General features: G+C 42.0%; 2 pseudogenes across 1 annotated transcript; both read left to right on the top strand.

The window, feature by feature from the left end:
• LOC101032897 (chromobox protein homolog 1 pseudogene) overlaps positions 1 to 14,010 on the top strand; it is a 29,784-nt pseudogene extending 15,774 nt beyond the window's left edge.
• Positions 14,011 to 16,113: 2,103 nt separating this feature from the next.
• LOC120362758 (non-histone chromosomal protein HMG-17 pseudogene) lies at positions 16,114 to 16,636 on the top strand (annotated as a pseudogene). Its single transcript, XR_012513715.1, has one exon. The product of XR_012513715.1 is annotated as a non-histone chromosomal protein HMG-17 pseudogene (transcript).
• The last annotated feature ends 1,073 nt before the right edge of the window (positions 16,637 to 17,709 follow it).

The raw sequence follows: 17,709 nt of genomic DNA, 5'->3' as shown, positions 1-17,709 counted from the left end.
TTAGCCAATTTAGCAGACACACTTCCCAAACACATTCTTTTCCTCTCCATCTTGAACATTCCACAACTTCCAGGGATTGAGGGCTCTGAAGCTTCATTAGCTTCATGGTACACCTACCTTTGTGCTGCATAAAAATTCTATGACTACATAAAGAGAGGACAGATATACAAAGTGGCTATTAATCTCTTTCACTGTCTCATTACACCCAACCCCAGAGAATATTCTTAGGATTTGTAGGTAAGGGTTTCAGAAGAAATATGTTGGCCTAATATGGAGAGAAACCTTTAAATGCAGTCAATAGCTATAATGGACTGTATTAAAATACATTGAATTCTTTGTCCCTGGAGGAGACTAGACTGATAACAGTTGATGAAGCTGTCTTTTTTTTTTTTTTTTTTTTTTTTTTTTTTTTTTTTTTGAGACGGGGTTTCGCTCTTGTTACCCAGGCTGGAGTGCAATGGCGCGATCTCGGCTCACCGCAACCTCCGCCTCCTGGGTTCAGGCAATTCTCCTGCCTCAGCCTCCTGAGTAGCTGGGATTACAGGCACATGCCACCATGCCCAGCTAATTTTTAGTATTTTTAGTAGAGACGGGGTTTCACCATGTTGACCAGGATGGTCTCGATCTCCTGACTTTGTGATCCACCCGCCTCGGCCTCCCAAAGTGCTGGGATTACAGGCTTGAGCCACCGCACCCAGTCGATGAAGCTGTCTTAATGAAGACTTGAGCAACAGATTGGGCAGGGCTCATTTAGACAGATGAACTCTGAGGTAACAGAGTGAAATGTAAAGAACGTGCACTTCTAAGTAGGAGAGATCTGGATGTTCATCCCCACTCTACATCTAGCTGGAAGGATGACACTGGGCAAGAGGTTTCACTTCTCTGAACTTCAACTTCCTCATCTGGAAAAAGGGGATAACGAGACAATGCAGGTTTCTGTACAGATTAAATGCGGATGAATTTTAAACACCCAGGCACATAATAATACAAGTTATTTCCTTCTCTCCAGATCCTTTGCAGTACTGAGATTCTATGATTCTATGTGGGGTCTGAGATACATCTTGAAGTCTAAATAGGACTTAAGTGAGCACACAGGGAGAAAGCATTCTAAACAGAGAACTTTGATTTTAAGATGATATATTTCTAGATTTTGTCTAACATCCCCTCTCCTCTTCCAGCAACAGTCAAGTAATTTGGAGACAGTTTATAAATCACAAAACAATCCTCTTATCACCCAGCTTCTCACTGTGTGGCCATATAATCCATATCTTGAATGGCAGAAGTAAGTCTTCAAGTAACTCCTTTTAAAAGGGCAGCAGGGCGGGGCGTGCCTGTAATCCCAGCATTTGGGAGGCCGAGGCGGATGGATTGCCTGAATTTAGGAGTATGAGGCCACCCTGGGCAACATGGTGAAACCCCATCTCTACTAAAATACAAAAAATTAGCCGGGTGTAGTGGTGTGTAGTACAGTTACTCAGGAGGCTGAGGCACAAGAATCACTTGAGCCCTGGGGACGGAGGTTGCAGTGAGCCAAAATCAAACCACTGCACTCCAGCTTGGGCTACAGAGTAAGAATCCATCTCAAAAAAATACATATAATGAAATAAAAGGGCAATAGGTATTCCATTTACTGAGCTCTTGCATAACTGAGAATATGCAAGAATACGCAACAGAAGCTCTGCTGCCTTCACCCAGGCATATTCGTTTAGTCAAATATAAAACACTTTTTTGTAAATTCATTTTATGTCTGGCTTAATAGAAGAGAGATGAATTCTTACATGTTTCTGCATTCAATCTGTTATAACATGTTATCTTGGTTGAAATATATGAAGAAAATCTGGCTTCACACAGATATATACTTCGGAAAGGGAGAAATAGTCTGCCATTCTTTTCAGATAATTTTGGCTATTCTTTGATACTGTATCAAAATTCAACAAGTGGTAGTTTCCTAAAGTTTAGTTGCAATGTGGACTCTAAAGCCTTATCAGTGAATCTTTCATACTCTGTTCAGTTAGAATCCATCAGTCTACCTTTCACATTGAATGGATCTTTTACCCTAATTTTGTAACGTCATGCATTTGATTATTTGGAAAATAATACTTCACTGAGTTATGCATGTCTTCCAAATGTCAACACATTAGACAATATTAAAAAAGTCACATTCAGGTTGGGCGCGATGGCTCAAGCTTGTAATCCCAGCACTTTGGGAGGCCGAGGCAGGTGGATCATGAGGTCAAGAGATCGAGACCATCCTGGTCAACATGGTGAAACCCCGTCTCTACTAAAAATACAAAACATTAGCTGGGCATGGTGGCGCGTGCCTGTAATCCCAGCTACTCAGGAGGCTGAGGCAGGAGAATTGCCTGAACCCGGGAGGTGGAGGTTGCGGTGAGCCGAGATTGTGCCATTGCACTCCAGCCTGGGTAACAAGAGCGAAACTCCATCTCAAAGAAAAAAAAAAAGTCACATTCATTTGCATTGCCACTAATCTCATCAGAAAAGTCTTTAAGCATCAGAGAAATGAGCTCAAAGGTAGCAGATATGACTTTCCCAATATTTTACTTCTCACTTGAAATCTGACATTTTTTCATTGGCAATTGTTTCCTTTGAAGTAACAGGCTCACTTCGTTCATTCTCAGGTGAAAATGATGATACATGAAAACGGCAGCTGCATCAGCCTGCAACTCAATTGCACACACGCTTTTCCTTGAGACAATCATCATGCTCCACTAGGTAGCAGAAGGGCCTTATGTATACATCCCATTTGTCACACAGAATATTAAAAAGATAACAAAAATATTAAAAAGACAACAAAAATTAATGTTTTTTATTGTTTCGTCAAGGACACTCTTTTTTCTTCCTGTAAGGGGGTGGTGGTGAAGAATGTAATAATTACTAGTACAGTTGGTACTGTGGCATTGATTTCTACTAAACTGTGAACAGTTTTATCCAGCATTGTTTCTGTATCAACAGTGCAAATATCTACACAACGAAAATGGCCAATAACATCTTAACATTATTACAAAAATAACTTTGACCTTGCAGACTCTCTGAAAATATTTCAAAGACCCTACAGGGTTCATGGACTACCCTTTGAGGACATCTGTTTTAGGACATGTCTTTTGATGATATATATGGCTCGTTCATATAAATTTTCCCTTAAAATTCCTTATCTATTGTTCCTTGATTTCTTATGTTTAGTATCACATAAAAGATTAAAATTAAACATAATTTGTTTTCTTTATAGCTAACTTGTTCAGGTACTTATGCCATTTTTCTTTATTTTTTGTAATTAACTATTTTTTGCCAGAGTATATATATATGGGTCTGACATTTCTTCAATGTGGTGATCACTTATGGTCTTGCTATTTTTATCCAGCTCAGAAAACTTTCAATTTTGACTTTTTTTTTTTTTTTTTTTTTTTTTTTTTTTTTTTGAGACAGGGTCTCACTCTGTCACCCAGGCTGGAGTTCAGTGGTGCAATCTTGGTTCACTGTAACCTCTGCCTCTCTGGTTCAAGCAATTCTCCTACAACCTCCTGAGTAGCTGAGATTACAGGTGCATGCCACCACTCCTGGTTAATTTTTGTATTTCCAGTAAGACAGGATTTCATTATGTTGGCCAGGCTGGTCTTGAACTCCTGGCCTCAAGTGATCCACCTACTTTGGCCTCCCAAAGTGATGGGATTATAGGCATGAGCCACCATGCCAAACCTCAATTTTGACTTTTTCCCCCCATTTTTCTTCCCTCTTTTAGGAACAGCTGTAACTCTTGAGTTATTAATGAATTTGTTTTGTCTGCTATTGCTGCCATCTTCATTCTTTCTAATTTTTTCCCAGTTTACAAGATTTCCTCATTTGCCTTCTCCATCATTCATTGATTGCATTTTCTACGATGTCCGTTCTCTGCTTCACTATCTTTGCATCTTTTGGTTGTAATGGCTATTTTGATTTCCCTTCAGTTCTCCTGTATCGTACCTAACTCGCTTTTCATTTCTCTTGTGCTGTTTGTACTTCATTCTGTTGTCCTTTTATCTCTCTTATTCCCTCTTTGTGACTTTTTACTCCGTGTTTGTGGAGGACATGACCTCTTACATCCTAGTGATTATCAAACCCAGCAAAAGATACAGATTTTCCTTGACTCCATCACTGCTAATTTTTGGACCACCTGAGCACCTTGAGCTCTAGCTCTTTGACAAGTTGTGTGCATAGCTTCCAACCCTGCTCTCTAGGTCTGTTTCATATTCTCCTACAGTAGTTTTGACACAGTAAGATGAGATCATCTAAATTCCAGTGAATTGGTTTTCTGAACCAATGGGGTTCAGGAGAACGCATCTTTCTGTTACTTGGTGAATGGGGGAGAGCTTCATTAGCATAACTTTCCTGGCTTCTCTCTTAGCTTAGCTTCCTGGGGAGAGGAGTAAGGGTTACCCGAGTGGTGAGTTTAAGAAAATGGACCTGGGAACTTAATCTCTTCCGTTAGGAAGCTGGTTTGCCTGCAGAAAGCAGAATCTTCTCATTGTTATGGTCCGTGACATAAGATATGCGGAGGCAAGCATTGTCTCTATAGTAAGGAGGCTTGCATTTTAGACGTGTAACCTCAAAAATCCCAACACCGGAAATGTTGGGCTATGAACCCTGGTAAATAAATACGGGATTAAATTTTGGATGGCGAAATATACACATAAAGGGCAATTGGGTTACATGAGGTGTGTAGCTTTGAGCTTTAGACTTCAGAATATATTTAATATGTTTTGACTCTGGCATCCTAAAGAAGTTATTAAGTCAAGTGGGTTTTTACTGTTTTGTAGATAGCTTTTAACTTCTCAGGAGCCTTTAAGTCTTAAGCCACCTCACATTTTGACCTTGGCAGGCAGCTGTGGTGTATGTGAGGGCATTGCAGCGTGTTCTTTTACAAAAAAGCAAACGTGCACGCACTGGGCCTTAGCAAGGATGTGGTCCCTAGCAAAATGGTACACCCCTCAGCAAGTCTCTTCTCAGGCCCCAGGTAGCTCTGTAGCGCACATCGTGGTTACATGCTGAACCTTAGTCTGTGGCACTGGTCTTACTTCACATGTATGAGCTTCTTGGAAGCTTCGGCCGACCTGGTGGATATAGAGGACTTAGTGAGCAGGCAGAGCTAAGGCAAGAATTCAAATTCTGGGGGAAAACAAACAACTATTTCAATGTGTAGTTCTTTTAGGAACTGGTGGGCAAAAAAAAAAAAAAAAAAAAAAAAATGTTTACTGCTGTTAAAATCCAAGTCCGTTGAATCCATGTGAGCTACAACGTTTTAAATTATTACTGCCACAAGGACGCTTCTGTTTTATGGTAATGTTGTTTATCTTGATCTATGTGCTGGTTACTTGGACACATTCACTTTGTGAAAATGTGCTGAGCTGTACACTCAATTTGTATACTTCTCCATTTGAATGTTTTACTTCTAAAAACGTTTGTATAAAAAGCAATTAGTGCCGAGCCTATGTAAATAGCACTAGATTGCCTCACCAAAACCCATTTTATATTTTAATTAAGGCTGGGCGCAATGGCTCACGCCTGTAATCCCAGCACTTAGAGAGGCTGACATGGGCGGATCACTTGAGCACAGGAGTTCAAGGCCAGACTGGGCAACAGAGCAAGACTCTGTATCTCTAAAAAGAAAAAATTAACATGGCATGGTGGCCTGCACCTGTGGTCCCAGCTACTCAGGTAAGGTAGAAGGATTGCTTGAGCCTGGGAGGTTGAGGCTATGGTGAGCAATAATGGCACCTTGGCACTCCAGCCTGGGAGACAGAGTGAGGCCCCTGTCTCAAAACAAAACAACGAAGGAAAAAAAACCCCAAAATTTAAAAATTAATTTTAAAAGTATATTTTAACTAAATGTCTTATTGGGTATGGGGCTCATACCTGTAATCCTAGCACTTTGGGAGGCTGAGGTAGTTAGATCGTTTGAGAGCAGGAAGGAGTTCCAGACCAGCCTGGCTGACCTGGTAAAACACTGTCCCTACTAAAAATACAAAAAGTAGCTGGGCATGGTGGTGGGCACCGGTAATCCCAGCTACTCAGAAGGCTGAGGCAGGAGAATCCCTTGAGCCTGGGAGGTAGAGGTTGCAGTGAGCCAAGATTGCACCTCTGCACTCCAACCTGGGTGACAGAGCGAGATTCCATCTAAAAAAAAAAAACAAACCGTATTATTTCTCAACAACTACAAATCAGATACTCTCTTACATGAAGGCAAATGTAACCTAATGCATTGTTCATTTCCTCTCAGTTTACTAACATAAAGTTCTTCATAATTGTTTCCTATACTTTAAAACTCTATGCCCCCTTTCTGCTTGTTATTCTTTATATGTAAACTTATTTATTAAGCATTTATTTGGCTGGGCGTGGTGGCTCAAGCCTGTAATCCCAGCATTTTGGGAGGCCGAGGCGGGTGGATCACGAGGTCGAGAGATTGAGACCACCCTGGTCAACATGGTGAAAACCCGTCTCTACTAAAAATACAAAAAATTAGCTGGGCATGGTGGCGCGTGCCTGTAATCCCAGCTACTCAGGAGGCTGAGGCAGGAGAATTGCCTGAACCCAGGAGGCGGAGGTTGGGTGAGCCGAGATCGCGCCATTGCACTCCAGCCTGGGTAACAAGAGCGAAACTCCGTCTCAAAAAAAAAAAAAAAAAAGCATTTATTTGTTATCAATCTTATCATACATTTGCCTGTTTTAATGCTTGTTTCGTCGTTATGGACGCCTCTATTATGTCATTTCTTCTCTATTTCATCAATTTCTATTTTTGCTTTTATTATTTCCTTTGTTATATTTGCTTTTAATTTATTCTGGTTTTTAAGGTTGTCTCTTTCTTTTCTCACTTGCTGTTAAATTGTGATATGTCTCTGTTGGATTTATTTTTATTTAACCTCTCTGAATTTTGTTAGGCTTTCTGGATATGAGGGTTGTATCTCTCAACAATGCTGGAAGATTCTCAACCATTTTGTCTTCAAATGTTGCTTCATCTTTGTTCTTAATCTTTTCTCCTTCTGGAGCTCCACTGAGGTATGTTAGACTTTTTAATTCTGTCTTCCATGTCTCTTAACCTTTCATTCATATTTTCCGTCTTTGACTCCATAGACTGAATTCTAATAAATTCTTCTTTTTTTTACCCAAATCAAAAATGCTCAGTATCTAATAAATTCTTTGGCTCTGTTCTTTAGTATACTGGTTCTTTTTTCAGCTGTGTCTAATCTGCTCATTAGTCAGTCCACTTACTAATTTAAAATTATATACTTTTCATTTCTAGAAGTTCTACTTTGTTCTTTTAAAAATCTACTTGGTTGTTCTCTATAGTTTCTTAATTCTTGCTCATAGTTTCTTTTTCTTTCTTTCTTTCTTTCTTTCTTTTTTTTTTTTTTGAGATGGAGTCTCGCTTTGTCACTCAGGCTAGAGTGTAATGGCATGATCGCAGCTCACTGCAACCTCTGCCTACTGGGTTTAAGCAATTCTCCTGGATTAGCCTCCCAAGTAGCTGGGATTATAGGCGCCCACCACCGTGCTTGGGTAATTTTTGTATTGTTAGTAGAGAGGGTGTTTCACAGCGTTAGTCAGGCTGGTCTCAAACTCCTGACCTCAGGTGATCCACCCAGCCTTGACCTCCCAAAGTACTGGGATTACAGGAGTGAGCCCCTGTGCCCGGCCCTCATAGTTTCTTTTTCTGCTTTTATTTCCTGAAAACATTAAACATATTCATTTTAGATTCTGTGACTGGGAAATCTGGCATAAGGAGTCCTTGCATTTCTGCTTCTCCTGCTGTCTGCTGGTTCATTGGGTCTGACTCATGGTGTCTTGCCTTTAGGAATTTTGTCATTCTTTTTTTTTTTTTTTTTGGAAATGGCGTCTCTGTCGCCTAGGCTAGAATGGTGCCGTCTGAGCTCACTGCAATCTCCTCCAGGTTCAAGTATTCTCCTGACTCAGCCTCCTGAATAGCTGGAATTACAGGCACCTGCCACCACACCCAACTAATTTTTGTATTTTTAGTAGTGACAGGGATTTGCCACGTTGGTCAGGCTGGTCTTGAACTCCTGACCTCAGGTGATCTGCCCACCTTGACCTCAGGTGATCCACCCACCTTGGCCTCCCAAAGTGCTGGAATTACAGGCATCAGCTACCATACTTGGCCGGTATTTTGTAATTCTTAATGTAAACTATTATATTCCTTGAAATTTATCCTTAGTAAGAGGCCCGGGTTGAAAATAAGCTCTCCATGAGACATTTTGTATTTGGTTCTACCAGTTGTTGAATGTCTACTTGAAATTTTTCTGACCATGCAGGCAGCATAAATTCAGACCAAAAATCTTCATGAAGTCTGGTATATTAGTCATTTATTACATAACAAATTACATAACACTTAGTAGCTTAAAACAACCTTGGTTATCTTTACATAATCTATGTAGAATATGGGAGTAGCTTAGCTGGGTGCTTCTAGCTCAGGGTCTCACCTGAGGTTACATTAAAGATGTCATTTGGGACTGCACTCATCTGTTTTATTTGTTTTGTTTTGTTTTTTGAGATGGAGTCTCGCTCTGTCACCAGGCTGAAGTGCACTGGTACAATCTTGGCTCACTGCAACCTCCACTTCAGGAGATCCTCCTGCCTCAGCCTCCCAAGTAGCTGGGACTGCAGGTGAGGGTCACCACTCCCAGCTAATTTGTTGTATTTTTAGTAGAGATGAGGTTTCACCATGTTGGCCAGGATGGTCTCGATCTCGACCTCGTGATCTGCCCACGTTGGCCTCCCGAAGTGCTGGGATTACAGGCATGAGCCACCTCTCCCAGCCAGGACTGCAGTCATCTAAAGACTTAACTGGGGCTGGAGGGTACACTTTCAAGGGACCTCAGTCACAGGCCTGGCAAGGTAATGCTGGTTGTTAGGAAAAAGCCTCTGTTCTTTGTCTGTCTACAGGCCAACTTGAATGTCTTCATGACGTGACAGCTGATTTTCCCCAGAGTGAGTGTTCCATCAGAGTAAAATCTAGAAGTCTCAATATTTTATATGACCTAGCCCTTGAAAATCACCCATATTTATTTCTGCAATATCTTTAGCTATACAGATCAGCCCTATTCAATGTACAAGGTAATTGTATGCAAGAAGTGAATTCCAGAAGGCAGAGGTCACTGAGACCATCTTAGATCCTGGGTAACACAGATGGCTTATTGTTGTAAATTACTCATGGAGGTTTTCTCCTCATTCTTTCTAGTACTAGGTCAAATCAGTTGTCACCTGACTTTTTTACAATAGGATTTGATTTTTCTTTACTTTTACACTAAAGGCATATTCATTTGGATCCTAACTGTAAGTAGCTGTCTCCCATTAAATTCTCCACTGGGGCCAGGTGCAGTGGTTCACACCTGTAATTCCAGCACTTTGGGAGGCCAAGGCGGGTGGATCATTTGAGCTCAGGATTTTTAGACCAGCCAGATAAACATGGTGAAACCCTGTCTCTACTAAAAATACAAAAAATTAGCTGGGTGTGGTGACATGCATCTGTAATCCCAGCTACTTGGGAGGTTGAGGCTCGAGAATCGCTTGAACCCAGGAGGTGGAGGTTGCAGTGAGCCAAGATTGTGCCATTGCACTCCAGCCTGGGCAACAAGAGTGAAACAAGTTTCAAAAAAAAAAAAAAAAAAAGAAAGGTTCTCCACTGGAGAAGGTCACTAGGTAAGCACTCCTATTATAGTTATTCTTCCAGTTAATAGATGTGGTATTTCTTTCTCTCTAACATTACGTAATATAATCCAAAGACATTTTGATGGTCCTGACATCTTGTGATCATCGTAGTAGTCTAAATATAGGCTGGGAGTGGTAGCTCGTGCCTGTAATCCCAGCACTTTGGGAGGCTGAAGTGGGAGGATCGCTGAGCAGGAGTTCAAGACCAGCTTGAGCACAGCAGTTTGAGACTAGATGGGACAACATAGGAATACCTCATCTCTACAAAAAATAAAAATTAAAAAATTAGCCAGGCATGGCAGCCTGTGCCTGTGGTCCCAGCTACTTGGGCAGCTGAGGTGAGAGGATCAACTGAACCTAGACGGTCCATGCTGCAGTGAGCCATGACGGCACCACTGCGCTCCAGCCTGGGTGACAGAATGATACCTTGTCTCTAAAAAATAAATCAATAGGTATGGTATGCTGTTTGCACCTATTCAGCTAGAAGTACCAAGTACTTAAATGCTTTTAGAGAGACTTTCACTTCTGAACATGGAAGTATAACAAGGAAGTATAAAAGTATAACATTTACCCTCCTACCTTCAACAACTAAAAACACAGACAAAAGACAAGAAACCATAGTTTTTCTAAAATGGACAACAGGCCATGAAAAGTATTGGTCCCTCTGAGTGAAAAAATGTGAAAAATGGGTCACCTAACCTCTTAGCCAGAGATGTTTTCTAGACCTCTGCACAATGAGGAGGAGCCTACATGGAGCTCAGGGTCTCCTTGAGTTGAGAAGTGACAGCTGAGAATTTGAAGAGGTGAAGGTATCTAGAATTCACAGGGCAAACTATTGAAGAGGAGAGAGCTGCAGAAACCTACAAAGGGATTCCCTTTTAGTCTTCAGTTGAGTAATGATTAGCACATGGCTGTGAAAAAACTGACAGGGACCAAAGAAAGAACCACGGGACAGAATAGAGCAGAATAATCATCAGAAATTACACAAGGTTGAGAACAGTCTATATTCCCCAATAATCAAGTGGAGCAACTTTACAATACACAGGGCTGGGGTGGAGTACTAAGAAGGACTGTCTCAGCAGTAAAGTCAATTTGGCTGCTCTAATTTCACTTAAAAAAGCTAAATACTGGCCAGGCATGGTGGCTCACACCTGTAAACCCAGCACTTTGGGAGGCCGAGATTAGAGGATTATTTGAGTTTAGGAGTTCAAGACCAGCCTTGGCAATATAGCGAGACCCCATTTCATTAAAACAAAAACAAAAACTAAAAACCCTGAAAAGCAATCATTGAAATGACCAATGTGTTTATAAATAATAGCATCCCAGAATGAATACAACAATACTTTAAAACTACAAAAAAAAATCAGCACCCATGAATATAAAATTCAGTTTGTCATCTAATAAAAAAATGAAGCTATGCAAATAAGCAGAAAAATACAGCTCATAAGGAGGAGAAAAATAAGTCCATAGATATAGACCCAGAAATGACACAAATGATTGGCATAAAATAGCTATGATAGGCCAGGTGTGGTGGCTCACATCTGTAATACCAATGCCTGAGGAAGCTGAGGCTGAAGAATTGCTTAAGGCCAGGAGTTCAAGACCAGTCTGAGTGACATAGCAAGACCCCATCTCCCCCCAAAATTAGCCAGGAATGGTGGCATGCACCTGTAATCTTAGCTGCTTAGCTAAGCAGGAGGATCACATGAGCCCAGGAGTTCGAGGCTGCAGTGAGTTATGATTACATCACTGCACTCAAGTCTACAACAGAGCAAGACTCTGTCTCTAAAATAATAAAATAAAATAACTATCATAAATATATTCCATGTATATAGCAATATACTGGATGGGATTTGTATTATTAGTCTACTAGGACTGGCATAACATAATACTCTGGACTAGGTGGCTTAAACAAAATAAGTTTTTATTTATTTATTTATTTATTTATTTATTTATTTATTTATTTACTTGAGACAGGGTCTCGCTTTGTCTTCCAGGCTAGCGTGCAGTGGTGCAATCATTGCTCATGGCAGCCTTGACTTCCTGGGTTCCAGCGATCCTCTCAACTTAGTCTCTTGAGTAGCTGGGACCACAGGCATGTACCATCATGACTGGCTAATTTTTGTATTTTTGGTAGAGATGGGGTTTCGCCATATTACCCAAACTGCTCTTGAACTCCTGAGCTCAAGCAATCCACCCAACTCAGCCCCCCAAAAGTGCTGAGATTACAGGAATGACCCACTGTGCCTGGCCAGAAGTTTAATTTCTCACAGTTTTGGATGTTGGAAGTCCAAGATCAAGGTGCCAGGGTTGGTTTATCATGAGGCTTCTATCTTGGGGTTGGTGACAGCCAACTTCTTGCTGAGTCCTCAAATGGTTGTTAATCTCTGTGCACACCTGCAGAGGTGTCTCCTCCTCTTCTCATAAGGACACCAGTTCTATTTGATTAGGATGTGCCTTTATGACTTCATGCAACCTTCATAGCCTCTATAAAGATCCTTTCTCCAAATATGGTCATATGGAGAGTTAGAGCTTCGACATGGATTTTGGGAGCCACAATTCAGTCTATAGCAGGATTAATAGCATATTTAGACACTACAGGAAAAAATGATTATAGAACTTGAAAGCATGGGAACTATACAAGATAAAACATGCAGAAGGAAATAGATCACAGAAAAAGGTAAACAGAACATTGGTGAGATGTGTGAAAACTTCAAGTGGCCTAATATGCATATAACTGGAGTCCCAGAAAAAGGGAGGGGAAGGCAGAAAAAAAATTGAAAGACTAATAGATAAAAATTTTCCAAATAGGCCTGGAATGGTGGCTAATGCCTGTAATCCCAGCACTTTGGAAGGCTGAGGCAGGAAGATCACTTGAGACCAAAAGTTCGAGACTAGCCTGGCCAACATGGCAAAACCTGTCTCTACTAAAAATACAAAAAGTTAGCCAGGTTAACACCTGTAGTGGCAGGCACCTTTAGTCCCAGCTACTAGGGAGGCTGAGACAGGAGAATCTCTTGAATCTGGGAGGTAGAGGCTGCAATGAGCTGAGATCATACCACTGCACTTCAGCCTGGGTGACTCTGTCTCAAAAAAAAAAACAACATTCTAAATTGATGAAAATTATAAATCCATGGATCTAAGAAGGTCAATAAACCCCAAGTAACAACAATAAAAGTAGTATGCCATATTCAAATTGCTTAGAACTACTCATAAGAAGAAAAAATTAAAATTTTAAATCAGCCAAAGGAAAAAAGACAACTTATGTACAGAATATTAAAAATAGCAAAAGATTTTTGCTGCAAGTAATGTGAGCCTAGAAGAGAGTGAAGCAATATACTTAAAGTACTAGAAGACAATTGCCAACCTAGAATTCTATACCCAGAGAAAAATCTTCAAAAACAAAATACAATTTTTCAGCATACAAAAGCTGGAAGAATTTAACCAGCACACTTGAACCGTAACAGTGCTGCCCGGGCAGCAGGCAGCGCAGAGTGTGAGGTTCTTTTGTTTGGATGAAGGGAGGCCCTTGGTTGGGACCTGCAGGAGGCCGCTTCAGTGAGGGGTTCCCTGCTTGCTGCTTTCCTGGGCGCCATGTCCCCCAGCAACCCAACATGACACGCCAGTAGCGTGGCACCAATTCCTCTTGGACTCTTGGGTGCTGCTCTGAGCAGCATCACCCTTTGCACCAGAAAGCTGGCAGCCACTATGGGGAAAAAAACAAAACAAGGAGAAAGTGGAGGAGGTCCTAGAAGTGGAGGAAGAGGAATATGGGTGGAAAAAATTCTTGGCCGTGGAGTGGTAAGGGCAAAGGGGAAGGGGTTCTCAGACGAGGACCACATATGGGAACCAGAAAGAGCCTGGATTTCCCCGACCTCATCGCTGAGTTTCTGCAGTCACAGAAAACAGCACAGAGGGAGACAAGCATAAAGCTGATGATTCTGAAGTTAAGAGAAAGGAGGGCAAACCAAAAAAGAAACAAGAAGATTCAGAAAAGCCACGAGGCTCTGCCCGGGGTTTGGAGCCAGAGCAGATTATTGGAGCTACACACTCCAGTGGAGAGCTCATGTTCCCAGTGAAACAAACAACTCTGATGAGGCTGACCTGGTCGCTGCCAAGGAAGCCAACGTCAAGTGCCCACAGGTTGCCATATCCTTCTATGAGGAAAGGCATCCCTACCCCAAGGAGGATGAGGACAAAAAAGATGACAAGAATATTGACCCTCCTGAGTACCAGCCCCTGTCACATCTGACTGTGGGTCTCAAGTGGAAAGGGAAGGAGTTCTACTTGTCTTGACACCATAGACGTGGCTGGAGACGATGTCCTTTGAAAAGCCAGTATCGTTTCTGTGCCTTGCAGCAGCCAGGTGCTTGAAAGCTACTCCAAGCTGCGTAGTTTGCACACCCATCCCAGTGGAGGGGAAGAGGCCTAAGTGTTTCAAGGCAACCTTTCCTGCATTTTGCTGAGAAAAGCAAAGGGCCTTCTGTGAAGGACAAAACTTGCAGAATTGGGTATGTGGGAGAGCAAAAAAAAAAAAAAAAAAAAAAATACTGTAGATCTTCAAAGAGCATCCCGCCAACCCACAGCCACCTTCCCAATAGTGTTAACTGCATTTTTACAGCATAGCATGTGTATAGTTTTTGGCTATTACTGGTGTATTATTTGGGGGAGGGAGGGATGGGGGAGGAGGAAGGGAGATGAGCAGCATCATTTTGATTAAAATTTGGGGCCTGATAGGGGAAACGGTGAAGCAATGGAAAGAACAGACAACTAATGATTTGCTTCTATGTCAAGAATATTTAACCTTTGAAGGAAATGTCATTGGCGTCATAAATAAGGACTGTGAGAGGCTGTTTAAAAGTGTGTATGTCTGCCGGGCGCGGTGGCTCAAGCCTGTAGTCCCAGCACTTTGGGAGGCCGAGGCGGGTGGATCACAAGGTCGAGAGATCGAGACCAACCTGGTCAACATGGTGAAACCCCGTCTCTACTAAAAATACAAAAAATTAGCTGGGCATGGTGGCACGTGCCTGTAATCCCAGCTCCTCAGGAGGCTGAGGCAGGAGAATTGCCTGAACCCAGGAGGCGGAGGTTGCGGTGAGCCGAGATCGCGCCATTGCACTCCAGCCTGGGTAACAAGAGCGAAACTCCTTCTCAAAAAAAAAAAAAAAAAAAAAGTGTGTATGTCTGAAATCTGTAAGCCAAGGTGTTCCCTGCCTAAACCTAATGCTGTTCCCTACAAAGGATAAGTCAGTTGCTAAGTTACCAACGTTGCCGTTTTTGGAGATGGAAATTGACTGAGGAGGGAAGGTCTTTTACTGAAGAGTATACAGTATGAGCAGATCATTCTGTCTCAGAGGTGCTAATTCCTGAAATTAGACGGAAGACCTTTTTCTTTCCAATAATGGAGTTATAAATATCAGCTTGTTCAAGCCACTGGCTGAGGTGTCCGGGAAGGGGAAGAGGGCAGTAGAGGAGATAGGACAGCAGGGAAAGGCAAAGACCCATGTTCTTAGTAGGGAGTATTCTCGGAGCCAGTCTCTTTGAGCTTTGAACTCTGAAACCATTGGTGGCAGGGTTCAGTCACTGACAGCACAACTTTCATTGAATTGATTTGAGATTTGAGTGACTTCAAGTCTTGGTCTCAGGAGAAGATTGAACTTTCATACCGGGCAGTGGTTCACTTTAAAACACAAATAAACAAACAAAACCATTTTTTAAGAAATCCTAAGAAGTAGCTAATACTCAAAATGCTCTGTCTTGAGTCATGAGATCCATCAGTTCTTGATATTGTCTAGACTTGCATCTAGAGCTACATTGTAAAATCTTTTTAGGTATGTGTTAGATTTCTGTGAAAACTTTATTTAAATGTAAACTTCATACCACACTGTCAGTTTTTGTCTTAATAAAACTACAGATTTATTAAAAGAAAAAAAAGAGAATGTGGGCCCGAGCACGGTGGCTCAAGCCTGTAATCCCAGCACTTTGGGAGGCCGAGGCGGGCGGATCACGAGGTCAAGAGATCGAGACCATTTTCGCCAACATGGTGAAACCCCGTCTCTACTAAAAAATACAAAAATTAGCTGGGCGTGGTGGCACTTGCCTGTAGTCCCAGCTACTCGGGAGGCTGAGGCAGGAGAATTGCCTGAACCCAGGAGGCGGAGGTTGCAATGAGACGAGATCACGCCCCTGCACTCCAGCCTGGTGCCTGATGACAGAGCAAGACTCTGTCTCCAGAAAAAAAAAAAAAAGAGAATGTGAAAGAGGCTGGGCATGGTGGCTCACACCTGTAATCTCAGCGCTTTGGGAGGCTGAGGTGGGCGGATCGCTTGGGGCCAGGAATTCAAGACCAGCCTGGGGAACACAGTGAAACCTCATCTCTACATAAAATACAAAAATTAGGAGCAGTGTGAAGAAGAAGAGGCGAGAGCGACCCCCGGACCGACCAAAGCCCACGCGCCGCTGCATCCAGCGCTCAGCGCCTACGTCCCGCCGCCGTCGCCACCATGCCCAAGAGAAAGGCTGAAGGGGATGCTAAAGGAGACAAAGCCAAGGTGAAGGACGAACCACAGAGAAGATCTGCGAGGTTGTCTGCTAAACCTGCTCCTCCAAAGCCAGAGCCCAAGCCTAAAAAGGCCCCTGCGAAGAAGGGAGAGAAGGTACCCAAAGGGAAAAAGGGAAAAGCTGATGCTGGCAAAGAAGGGAATAACCCTGCAGAAAATGGAGATGCCAAAACAGACCGGGCACAGAAAGCCGAAGGTGCTGAAGATGCCAAGTGAAGTGTGTGCATTTTTGATAACTGTGTACTTCTGGTGACTGTACAGTTTGAAATACTACTTTTTATCAAGTTTTATAAAAATGCAGAATTTTGTTTTACTTTTTTTTTTTTTTTTTTTTTTAAGCTATGTTGTTAGCACACAGAACACTTCATTGTTGTTTTGGGGGAAGGGGCATATGTCACTAATAGAATGTCTCCAAAGCTGGATTGATGTGGGGAAACGCCTTTCCCTTCTAGTTTTGAGAGACTTCCTCTTGGCTCCCAGGAGGAGGGATTCCCTGACTTTGACACGCATGGACCCCTTGGCACACAAAAGCCTTGTGGTACGGAAAAACAAATTCGCTTTTATGTTCTCTTCTCCCTCTCCGTCTTTCAGCATAGACTTAACTCCCTTAAGCCCAGGCATCTGTTGGGACCTGACTCCCAGTCATTGGTTACCAGTGTCAGGCAATCTGGACTTGCCAGTGATGCCACTGAGATGGCACCTCTCAAAAAGCAGTGATTCCATTTCTAGATTGTGGATCTTCAGATGAATTCTGCCATTTTCATTTCACTTCCTGAAAGTCAGGGTCGGCTCGTGAAAAGTTGTTAAACAACATGCTAAATGTGAAATGTCAACCCTCACTCTAAACTTTCCCTGTTCAGAGCATCAGATGAAGACTTCATTGGGTTTTATAGTGGCTTTCTGATTTTTGGTAGTCCATCAAAGAAGGGAGTTTGAAAGTTGTTGTATACTGTTAATGATTGTCTGCCTATGTCCTGCCTGAAATACCATGATTGTTTATGGAAAGTATCTTTAATAAAGCTGGATACAGTTTGGCTTGGAAAAAAAAATACAAAAATTATCCAGGCAAGGCATGGTGGTGCACATGTGTAGTCTCAGCTACTTTGAGGGCTGAGGTAGGAGGATAATCTGAGCCCAGGAAGTCAAGGCTGAAGTGAGCTATGATCACACCACTGCACTCCAGCCTGGGTGACAGAGCGAGACCATGTCTCCAAAAAAAAAAAAAAAAAAAAGAAAAAAAAAAAAAAAAGAATTTGAATAAAGCCACCAGGTAGAAGGAAGAAGGAATACATTATGAGATGAAAATCTGAATTTATCCCTAAAACATAAAGAGCACCAGAGATGGTAAATATGTGGGTGAATATAAAAGAACTTTAAAAATTATTTTTACAATTTTTAAAAAAGGTAACTGAGCATTAAAATAAAAATTACAAAA

This window comes from Saimiri boliviensis, chromosome 14 (assembly GCF_048565385.1).
Source record: "Saimiri boliviensis isolate mSaiBol1 chromosome 14, mSaiBol1.pri, whole genome shotgun sequence".
Lineage (NCBI taxonomy): Eukaryota > Metazoa > Chordata > Mammalia > Primates > Cebidae > Saimiri > Saimiri boliviensis.
The sequence above is the reverse complement of the archived record's forward strand: the minus strand, read 5'-3'. Positions and strand labels throughout refer to the sequence as shown.